The following is an 11,141-nucleotide window of genomic DNA, read 5'->3' on the forward strand; positions in this document are numbered from 1 at the left end:
AATACACAATCTTTGCAATTTATTTTCCGATATCGTCATACATCCCTCATACAAAAAGTTAACCTGCAGGAGCAGCAGGTAATAGAACCATAGAAAAATTATGGCACAGAAGGAGGCCATTCGTCTGATACCTCGCCTGTATCTAGTGAGGATTTGACGATGATCCTCAGCGCATCCGATATTTCCTCCCTGGCTTCCTTTAACAACCTGGGATGCAATCCATTCGGCCCTGGCGATTTATCCACTTTCAAGGATGTCAGACCCTCTGGTACTTCCTCTCTCATTATGCTTATCGTATCTAATATTTCACAGTCCTCCTCTTTAGCTACAATGTCTACATCAACCCTCTCCTTTGTGAATACAGAGACAAAAAAACTCATTCAGAACCCTGACCACATCTGCATCCACACATAAGTTCCCTTGTACATCTCTGATAAGCCGTACACTTTCCTTAGTTATCCTCTTGCTCTTTATGTACTGATAAAACATCTTTGGGTTTTCCTTTACTTTACCTGCTAATAATTTTTCATGTCCTCTCTTTGCTTTTCTAACTTCCTTTTTTCCTTCAACCCGCACTTTCTATACTCCTCTCGGCTTTCTAAAGTATTAAGATTTTTGTGATTGTCATAAGTTTTCTTTTTCTGCTTTAACTTACCCTGTTCTTTGGCCTCCTTGTCTCGAGAGACAATGGGTAAGCGCCTAGAGGTGGTCAGTGGTTTGTCAAGCAGCGCCTGGAGTGGCTATAAAGGCCAATTCTAGAGTGACAGACTCTAGTCCACCAAACAGTAGTGGTAGTGTGAGGCATGGTATTCATCAGGAGATTAGAGAAGCATGTAGCATGGGTAATACAGTAATCATGGGTGACTTCAAACTGCAAATAGATTGGGTAAACCTAATGAACACTAATGCTGTGGAGGACGGGTTTATGGAGTGTGGTAGGGATGGTTTTCTAGAGCAGTAAATTGAGGAACTGACTAGAGACCAGGCTATTTTAGATCTAATTTTATGTAATGAGAATGGGCTAATTAATAATCTTGTTGTAAAAGAACCTTTAGGGATGAGTGACCATAATATCATAGAATTTTATGTTTGAAAGTGAGGTAGTTCAATCTGAAGCCAAGGTGTTACATTTGAAAAAAGGAAATTATGAAGGTATGAGGGGCAAATTGGCTGAGGTGGATTGGGAAAATACATTAAAGATATGACAGTACATAGGCAATGGATAGTCTTTAAAGAATTATTACATAGTTTACAGCAACTATACATTCCTTCAAGGCACAAAAACCCCAAAAGAAATGTCAGTAAACTGTGGCTAACAAAAGAAATTAAGGATTATATAAGATTAAAAGAAAAGGTCTATAAAGTTGCCAGAAATTGTAGTAAACCTGAGGATTGGGAGGATTTTAGAATGCAGCAAAGGAAGACAAAGGAACTGCTTAAGAAAGGGAGAATAGAATATGAATGCAATCCAGCAAAAAACAGAAAAACGGACTGTAAAAACTTCCATAGGTATTAAAAAAGGACCATTTGGCTAAGATAAATGTGGGTCCATTACGGGCAGAGTCAGGAGAATTTGTAATGGGGAAAAGAGAAATGGCAGAGAAGGTAAATGATTACTTTGTGTTTGTCTTCACTGTCCGTCATCTGCCTGCAGTGTTAATTCAGTCTCCTCTGGGGGGAGCTGGTTTGATCATGGCCTGATCCACTACACATTCAGGGAAACTGCAGGGGACCGTCGCCTGCCACTGCCCTGTCTCTCTGACCTCCTGCAGTCTTTCTTTCACTACTGAGGGCCCTATCACCTTCACCCCCGCCAGATCATTATCTAGGAGCAGGTCAACCCCATCCACAGGAAAATGAGGGACAATCCCTACAGTGACTGGTCCTGAAACTAGGTCGCATTCCAGGTGCACCTGGTGTACAGGTACAGACATACACTGCCCTCCAATACCATTCACCACCATTCTGGTGTTCACTGCACTCTGGGGGAAAGGTCAGGCCTTTTCCCAGTAAAAGGAATCTAGTGACACCTGTGTCCCTGAGATTTACTCTGGGCTTACTGCCCCACTCGAGGGATATGGGGTTACTTTCCCTTCAAACACAAAACCCTGATAACCTTCAGGAATCCTATTAACCTTTCCTGCACTGGCCATAGTAAGCTTCCTGGGTTGCACTCTTACTGCAGTTAAAGACACAGCTTGTTCTGTGTTTTCCATCAGGGTCCCATCTGCACTGAGCAGGTGTGCCCTGATTAACCCTACCATTTTTCCTTTTAGTTTCCAGCAGTCAGCTTTTAAATGTCCTGCCTTATTACAATGGAAACACACAGGTCTCCGGGACTCACTCTTGCTCACAGCACCTTTCTTTTTGGCTAGAGGAGGACCTCCTGTGTCTCCTGCTTTCCTTTCTCTCCCAGCACTGCCTGGGCTTCTATCACTTAGAATTAGAATTAGAATTAGAACATTACAGCGCAGTACAGGCCCTTTGGCCCTCGATGTTGCGCCGACCATCTGACCTACACTATTCCATTTTCATCCATATGTCTATCCAATGACCACTTAAATGCCCTTAAAGTTGGCGAGTCTACTACTGTTGCAGGCAGGGCGTTCCACGCCCCTACTACTCTCTGCGTAAAGAAACTACCTCTGACATCTGTCCTATATCTTTCACCCCTCAACTTAAAGCTATGTCCCCTCGTGTTTGCCATCATCATCCGAGGAAAAAGACTCTCACTATCCACCCTATCTAATCCTCTGATTATCTTGTATGTCTCTATTAAGTCACCTCTCCTCCTCCTTCTCTCTAACGAAAACAACCCCAAGTCCCTCAGCCTTTCCTCGTAAGACCTTCCCTCCATACCAGGCAACATCCTAGTAAATCTCCTCTGCACCCTTTCCAAAGCTTCCACATCCTTCCTATAATGCGGTGACCAGAACTGCACGCAATACTCAAGGTGCGGCCTCACCAGAGTTTTGTACAGCTGCATCATGACCTCGTGGCTCCGAAACTCGATCCCCCTACTAATAAAAGCTAACACACCATATGCCTTCTTAACAGCCCTATTAACCTGGGTAACAACTTTCAGGGATTTATGTACCTGGACACCAAGATCTCTCTGCTCATCTACACTACCAAGAATCTTCCCATTAGCCCAGTACTCTGCATTGCTGTTACTCCTTCCAAAGTGAATCACCTCACACTTCTCCGCATTAAACTCCATTTGCCATCTCTCAGCCCAGCTCTGCAGCCTATCTATGTCCCTCTGTACCCTACAACACCCTTCGACACTATCCACAACTCCACCGACCTTCATGTCATCCGCAAATTTACTAACCCACCCTTCTACACCCTCATCCAGGTCATTTATAAAAATGACAAACAGCAGTGGCCCCAAAACAGAACCTTGCGGTACACCACTAGTAACTAAACTCCAGGATGAACATTTGCCATCAACCACCACCCTCTGTCTTCTTTCAGCTAGCCAATTTCTGATCCAAAGCTCTAAATCACCTTCAACCCCATACTTCCGTATTTTCTGCAATAGCCTACCGTGGGGAACCTTATCAAACGCCTTACTGAAATCCATATACACCACATCCACGGCTTTACCCTCATCCACCTGTTTGGTCACGTTCTCGAAAAACTCAATAAGGTTTGTGAGGCACGACCTACCTTTCACAAAACCGTGCTGACTATCGCAAATGAACTTATTCTTTTCAAGATGATTATAAATCCTATCTCTTATAACCTTTTCCAACATTTTACCCACAACCGAAGTAAGGCTCACAGGTCTATAATTACCAGGGCTGTCTCTACTCCCCTTCTTGAACAAGGGGACAACATTTGCTATCCTCCAGTCTTCCGGCACTACTCCTGTCGACAATGACGACATAAAGATCAACAACAACGGCTCTGCAATCTCCTCCCTGGCTTCCCAGAGAATCCTAGGATAAATCCCATCTGGCCCAGGGGACTTATCTATTTTCACTCTTTCCAAAATTGCTAACACCTCCTCCTTGTGAACCTCAATCCCATCTAGCCTAGTAGGCTGTATCTCAGTAATCTCCTCGGCAACATTTTCTTTCTCTACTGTAAATACTGACGAAAAATATTCATTTAACGCTTCCCCTATCTCCTCTGATTCCGCACACAACTTCCCACTACTATCCTTGATTTACCCACCCTTTGTCCTTTTTGGATTTGTGGGAATGATTAGGAAAGTTTCTCCCTTAGGAAACTGACTTATAAATTAAAGCAAACTCATCGGCCAGAACGGCCACTTGCCGGGCTCTCTGAACCCGCTGCTCCTCTGCATGGGTCTTTATTGAGAAAGGGAGAGAGTTTTTAAATTCCTCTAACAGAATTACTTCTCTGAGATTCTCATAATGGAGCTGTATTTTTAAAGCCCTCAGCCACTGGTCAAAAGCCAGCTGCTTAATTCTTTCAAACTCCAGATAAGTTTGATTGGCTTGCTGTTTGAGGGTTCTAAACTTTTGGTGATAGGCTTCGGGTACTAATTCATGTGCCCTGAGGATAGCACTTTTGGTCAGTTCATAATTTGATGAACTCTCATCTGGCAACAAGGAATAAACCTCATGGGCTTTTCTGGCTAGTTTGCTTTGCATTAAGAGATACCAGGTCTCAGCTGCCCATTTCAGTTGCCTTGCCAGTTTCTCGAAAGACACAAGTAATGCTTCCTCACCTTCCTCATTGAATTTTGGAATTAATTGAGCGAGTTTTAGCAATTTTGTACCCAGCCCTGAATTCTGCTCCTCCATATTGGCTACGCTTTCACCAGGGTTACTTAGTCGCCTCCTAGTTAACTCAAGCCGCCTCAGCTCCCTCTCTATGGATTCTTTCTGGGGTAGTCTTTCTCTCTCTCTCTCCTCTCTCTCTCTTTCCTTCTCCTGTCTTTCTTTCTCTCTGTCCTCTCTCTCTCATTCCTTCTCTTGTCTTTCTCTCTCTCCTGCCTTTCATTTTCTTCACGTTCCTTTTGGTAGGCTCTCTCTTTCTCCCTCTCCTTCCTCTCGCTCTCTTTTTTTCTTTCCTCAAATTCAAGTTTCCTTTGTTTCAGTTGTATCTTTGCTAACAATACCCTGTCTGGGTCTGCTTCTAACACTGCTTCTGCTTCTTCAGAATCAAGGGAAAAATGGTTGGCTACCAGTCTTAGGAGTTCAGACTTCCTAGCTTTGCCACGTACTGTGATCCCACACTGCTCAGCCATTTTCCTCAACTCCTCCATAGACAGTGCTTTTAACTTATCCCAAGTTACTTCACCCTGGCTTGGAGAGCTACTAGCTTCAGTTGCTGACATGTTAGTATTCAATCACACACAACCACAAGAAAACCTGTATTAAAATCTTGCTCTTTTTTTGATTGGGAACAATTTGGCTTCCCACTTCCAATTTCACTTGTTTGTAAAATCCAGGCGCTAGCACCCAAATTTCTATTATGCCCAGGTGTGAAAGGTGTCTATGGGTCTTTTACTGTCTTCACCCGGTCTAATTTTAAACACACTGTGTTTTGAGCTCCCCCTTGTGAATCCTTGTTTACAACTTTCCAATTATAAAGCAAAGCAATGAGCACACACAGGCTTTCTTTGTTTTAAAGAAGAAAGATGAAATTTATTAAACCTTAAACTTAAACTCTCGTACGGTTCACGCCTTCAGATATATGTCATGCCAATGCTAGCATGCACACGCGATACACACATGCAAATAAGGAAAGAAAAGAGGAGAGGAAAGTATAGTAGGGAAGGGTTTGAGGCAATTTCTGAAGAGTTTCTTGTTTACTGTGCTTTGAGATCACTTGATTGTGGGTAGTCTTGCTTTTCGTTGGGGCCCAGTATTCTTAAACCTTGTTCACGTAGGAGACCTTTCTCTCTTTGAGGTTCATCTGTTTTCACAAGATTCAGTTCCCTGAGAGATGAGCAGGCAGACAGGAGAGGAGATGTTCTCAGTCCATGAGCACACAGCTTACTGATTTTCAAACAGTCTTGTTGGAAGTTCAAATCTCAGCAGCCAGCTAGTCATGTAACTAAAACTGGTCTGACCACTTCTTCTTTGTTGGTGGATTCTGCTATCTTAGCAGTCAACCTGGAATTCTAGCTCCCCCCACCTTCAACGTCTGGTAATCAAAAGTCCATTGTTGGTTGAATGGGTCAGGGCATGGTCCTTTGTCCCTTGTTCCAACACTTATCTATTACCATGCAAATGTTTTTCCAGTCAGGGGCTTGCAATTTTAAATTTTAATGTTCATGTGGCAAAGTAATGTGTGCCTCAGTCTTGGCAGGTGGGGGGTGGGGCGGCGGTTTGCCTGACACAGAGTAGATGCAGGTAAGATATTTTCCCGGAGGTCCAAGCATAGTGAGAAAGCCTAGTTGTGCCAACTGCCAGCACTGCAAGTCAACCCTCTGCAAAAAAAAGTTCTCAGTTTAAAAAACCCCAGCTCTCTGAGTGAAAAAAAAATCAAACAGCTGTGTAAACAAAGAGCTGCTCTCTCTCTTTTAAAAAAGATGTAGCATCTCACTCTTAAAGGGGCAGACTTGCTGAAAACGAATCTGCCTAAACAAGAAAAAAGGAAGGGTGCCTGTGGAAAAGAAAACCTGTAGAAAAGTCTGATATTTATATATAAAAAAGCAGGATCATTAAGGCAATGGCTTTCAGATATCCAGTTATAGATTGGAAAGTGTTGGACATAGCATCTGAATTTAAACTGTTTCGACAACGAATGGAAATGCTTTTCCTGGATCAAGAAGTGAGCGAACCAGAGAAAGAAGCTATCAAAAGCTATCAAGATTGCACTGGCCAATGAGGATCTGCAACAGATCATTGAATCATAGAAAGTTTAAGGCACAGAAAGAGGCCACTTGGCCCATCGTGTCTGTACTGGCCGCAAAATAATCCACCTATTCTAATCCCACCTTCCAGCGTTTGGTCCGTAGCCCTGCAGCTTACGGCACTTGACTCCTTTTGAATGAGTTGAGGGTCTCTGCCTCAACTACCCTTTCAGACAGTGAGTTCCAGACCCCCACCACATGGGGAGGCAGTGGCGGAGTGGTATTGTCACTGGACTAGTAACCCAGAGACCCAGGGTATTGCTCTGGGGACATGGGTTCAAATCCCACCACAGCAGAAGTTGGAAATTGAATTCAATTAATAAATCTGGAATTTAAAAAAAAGCTTTTCTAAAGAAGGCTATGAAACCCTTGTCAATTGTTGTAAAAATCCATCTGATTCACTAATGTCCTTTAGGGAAGGAAATCTGCTGTCCTTACCTGGTCTGGCCTACATGTGACTCCAGACCCACAGCAATGTGGTTGACTCTTACATGCCCTCTGAAATGGCCTAGCAAGCCACTCAGTTGTATTTAACTGCTAGCACTGTGGGTGTACCTACCCCACATGGACTGCAGTGGTTCAAGAAGGCAGCTCACCACCACCTTCTCAAGGGCAATTAGGGATGGGCAATAAATGCTGGCCTGGCCAGCGATGCCCACATTCCATGAACGAATAAAAAAAAAATCTATGCCCCCTCGTCACAAACCTCTCTGCTAAGGTGACTAGGCCCTTCACCTCCACTCTATCCAGGCTGCTCAAACTTTTTGTACATTTCAATAAGATCTCTCCTCAGCTTTCTCTGTTCCAAGGAGAACAACCCCAGCCTATCCAATCTTTCCTCATAGCTGCATTTTTCCAGTCCTGGCAACATCCTCGTAAATCTCCTCTGTACCCCGTCTAGTGCAATTACATCCTTTCTGTAATGAGGTGACCAGAACTGCACACAATACTCAAGTTGTGGCCTAACCAATGAATTATAACAGTTCCAGCATAACCTCCCTGCTCTTATATTCTATACCTCGGCTAATAAAGGAATGGATTCCATATGCCTTCTTAACCACCTTATCGACCTGTCCTGCTACCTTCAGGGATCTGTGGATATTCACTCCAAGGTCCCTCACTTCCTTTACACTTCTCAGTAATTTCCCATTTATCGTGTATTTCTTTGCCTTGTTTGACCTCCCCAAATGCATCACCTCACACTTCTCCAAGTTGAATTCCATTTGCCACTTTTCTGCCCATCTGACCAGACCATCAATATCTTCCCGCAGCCTACAGCTATCCTCCTCACTATCTACCACACGGGCAATCTTTGGGGCATCCGCAAACTTCTTAATCATGCCCCCTACATTTATGTCCAAATCGTTAATATACACCACAGAAAGCAGAGGACCCAGTACTGAGCCCTGCGGAATGCCACTGGAAACAGCCCTCCAGTTGCTAAAACAGCTGTCAATAATTACCCTTTGTTTCCTGCCACTGAGCCAATTTTGTATCCACCTTGCTGCATTTCCCTGGATCCCATGAGATTTTATTTTTTTAACCAGTCTGCCATATGGGTCCTTGTCAAAAGCCTTGCTAACATCCATGTAGACCAGTTCAACTGCACTATCCTCATCTAACTTCCTTGTTACTTCTTCAAAAAATTCAACCAAGTTGGTCAAACAAGATCTTCCCTTAACTCATGCTATCCTTGATTAATTTGTCACTTTCTAAATGAAAGTTTATCCTGTCTCTCAGAATAGATTCCAATAATTTTCCCATTACTGAGGTTAGACTGACTGGCCTGTAATTATTCGGTTTATCCTTCGCTCCCTTTTTAAACAGAGGTACAATGTTAGTAATTCTCCAATCCTCCGGCACCACACCTGTATCCAGTGAGGACTGGAAAATGATGGTCAGATCCTCTGCTATTTCCTCTCTTGCTTCTTTTAACAGCCTAGTATATATTTCAGCTGGCCGTAGTGATTTATCAACTTTCAAGGATGCTAATCCCATTAATACTTCCACTCTCCCTATGTTTATCACATCCAGTACCTCACACTCTTCCTCCTTAACTACAATATCTGCATTATCGCCCACTTTTGTGAAGACAGATGCAAAGTATTCATTAAGAACCATACCAATATCTTCCACTCCTCCGCATAGGTTACCTTTTTGGTCTTTTATGGGCCCTACTCTCTCCTTGGTTACCCTCTTATTCTTAATGTATTGTTAAAACATCTTTGGGTTCACCTTGATTTTGCTTGCCATTATGCCCTCACTGTGCTTTCCTAATTTCCCTTTTGATTTCACCCCTTCTCTTCGCATACTCCTCTCAGCTTTCTGTAGTATTGAGTTCTCGGTGTCAGACATAAGCTTTCTTTTTCTGCCTTATCTTACTCTGTAGGCTCCTTGACATCCATGGGCCTCGCGATTTGGCTGCCTCACCTTTTTTCTTTGTGGAAACATGATTAACCTGAACCCCTTGAATCTCCCCTTTGAATGCCTCCCACTGTTCTGACACTGATTTACCTTCAAGTAGCTGTTTCCTGTCCACTTTCGCTAAATCACACCTCAGTTTAGTAAAATTGGCCTTGCCCCAATTGAGAACTCTAACTCCTATTCTATCTCTGTCTTTTTCCATAATTATGTTAAAACTGACTGAATTATGATCGCTACCACTAAAATGCTCTCCCACTGCCACGCCTTCCGCCTGCCCATCTTCATTTCCTAAAACTAAGTCTAAAACTGTGCCCTCTCTTGTTGGACCTGCTACATACCGGCCAAAAAAGTCCTCCTGTATGCACTTTAAGAATTCTGCTCCCTCAGTTCCTTTCACACTAAAACTATCCCAATTAATATTGGGGTAATTAAAATTCCCTACTATTACTGCCCTATTGTTCTTGCACTTCTCAGAGATTTGCCTACATATCTGCTCTTCTATCTCCCTCTGACTGTTTGGGGGGTCTATAGTACACTCCCAGCAGTGTGATTGCCCCTTTTTTGTTCCTTAGCTCAATCCATATGACCTAATTTGACGAACCTTCCAACATAAGATCTGATTAGGGATAGTCAGCATGGCTTTGTGCGTGGGAAATCATGTCTCATGAATTTGATGGAGTTTTTTGAGGAGGTGACCAAGAGGATTGACGAGGGCAGGGTGATGGACGTTGTCTACATGGACTTTAGCAAGGCCTTTGACAAAGTCCCACATGGTAGGCTGGTCCGGAAGGTTCGAACACATGGGATCCAGGGTGAGCTAGCAAATTGGATACAGAATTGGCTTGGTGATAGGAGGCAGAGGGTGGTAGTGAAGAGTTGTTTTTCAGATTGGAGGCCGGTGACCTGTGGTGTGACGTAGGGATCAGTGCTGGGCCCTCTGTTGTTTGTCATGTATATTAATGACTTGGATGTGAATGTAGGGGGCATGATTAGTAAGTTTGCAGATGACACCAAAATTGGTGGTATAGTGCACAGTGAAGAAGGTTGTCTAAGGTTACAACAGGATATAGATAAACTGGGAAAGTGGGCAAGGGATTGGCAAATGGAATTTAACGCAGGCAAGTGTGAAGTGATGCATTTTGAGAAGTTAAACCAGGGCAGGACATATACAGTGAATGGCAGGGCCCTGGGGAGTGTTGTTGAGCAGAGAGACCTTGGGGTGCAAGTACATAGTTCCCTGAAAGTGGCAACACGGGTAGACAGGGTGGTGAAGAAGGCCTATGGCATGCTTGCCTTCATCGGCCGAGGAATTGAGTACAAGAGTTGGGACGTCATGTTACAGTTGTACATAACGTTGGTTAGGCCGCATTTGGAGTACTGTGTGCAGTTCTGGTCGCCGCACTACAGGAAAGATGTGATTAAGCTAGAGAGGGTGCAGAAAAGATTCACAAGGATATTGCCTGGTTTGGAGGACTTGACTTATAAAGAGAGATTGGATAGGCTGTTTTCCCTGGAGCAAAGGAGGCTGAGAGGGGAAATGATAGAGGTATATAAAATTATGAGAGGCATAGACAGGGTAGATAGCCAGAGTCTGTTTCCCATGGTAAGGGTGACTACAACTAGAGGGCATAGATGTAAGGTGAGAGGGAGGAGATTTAAAGGGGTAAATTTTTCACACAAAGGATAGTGGGTATCTGGAATGAGCTGCCTGAGGAGATGGTGGAGGCAGGAACAGTAGCAACAATTAAGAGGCATCTGGACAGGTACTTGAATGAGCAAGACATAGAGGGATATGGAATTAATGCAGGCAGGTGGGATTAGTATAGATAGGCATTATGGTCGTCACGGACGCGGTGGGCCGAAGGGTCTGTTTCTATGC

Source organism: Heterodontus francisci, chromosome 16, assembly GCF_036365525.1.
Source record: "Heterodontus francisci isolate sHetFra1 chromosome 16, sHetFra1.hap1, whole genome shotgun sequence".
NCBI classification, from domain to species: domain Eukaryota; kingdom Metazoa; phylum Chordata; class Chondrichthyes; order Heterodontiformes; family Heterodontidae; genus Heterodontus; species Heterodontus francisci.